At 35.5% G+C, this 1,022-nt stretch overlaps 1 protein-coding gene across 1 annotated transcript in view; it reads right to left on the reverse strand.

The window, feature by feature from the left end:
• The window catches only part of C6 (complement C6), a 41,194-nt gene that overhangs the window by 16,224 nt on the left and 23,948 nt on the right, over positions 1 to 1,022 (reverse strand). The window lies entirely within an intron of this gene.

Genomic DNA, 1,022 nt, shown 5'->3' on the forward strand with positions numbered 1-1,022 from the left:
TTTTCATGGTGCTGACAACCTTTTTAGATAGCTCAGTATTTAGTGAGTTATTAAATAAATCTGAGCTCTAACACCACATCTAAACCACAAATCTACATCTCATGGCAAGCTAAATAAAACACTACTGTCTTTTCTTACCCCCTGGGGTATTTCGTCTGTGCCACCATGAAGCATATATAAAAACTTTTACTTACACACCATTTCTTTTCCGCATGCAATGCACTTTCTACATTCATCTCTATCTGCATATCTTCAATTGTTTATTTCTTTCAAAATATTTCTTTATCAGGGTCAGATAATGAGACCTGTAGTTGCCTAAGTGACTTTCCCTTCTGTCCCCTTTTCATTCCAGAATATAAATATATGTAATAATAAATATAATACTCTAAGTCTCTTCTGTTTCCCATAAGTATGGCACTAGTGCCAATTTAATTCAAAAACCTTGAAATGCATGAAATTGTTCTTTAAGTTCTTCAGAATTATGATTATGTTTTCCTTCCACATTGTAATCAACAATTTTTATCTCCATTAGCCATTTAGTCTTAAGCATAATAGGCTATAAGGAAAACTAAGGAATGGGTTTCTTAAATTTTGCATCAGTTATCTTTGATCTCAACTTCATCCTTATTGCTGAACAGTTCATTTCCTATTATCTTAATTATGTAGCTAAGGAATCTTTTACCATATCTTGTAATTTCTTTTGAGCCATGCCTATTCAGTTTGATTTTTTACTTTTAATCCTATCTTTATTATTATTATACTTTCTGACCATCACCGTGTGGTAAGAAGCGCTACAGATTTAGTAAGGGAAGGTTATGTCAGATTCATCTTTGACAAAGAGATACCAGAAGGACCATATCTATATAGAATCATAGAATCGTAGAATCAGGGGAACAGCGGACAGCTGACCCAAACTGGCCAAAGGGACATTCCATACCACGTGACGTCATGCTCAATATAAACTAGGGGAAGTTAGCCGGGGGAGTGGCGACCACTGCTTGGGAACTGGCTGGGCATCGTGT

The sequence above is a fragment of the Aptenodytes forsteri genome, unplaced genomic scaffold, assembly GCF_000699145.1.
Source record: "Aptenodytes forsteri isolate BGI_AS27 unplaced genomic scaffold, ASM69914v1 Scaffold176, whole genome shotgun sequence".
Taxonomy (NCBI): Eukaryota; Metazoa; Chordata; class Aves; order Sphenisciformes; family Spheniscidae; genus Aptenodytes; species Aptenodytes forsteri.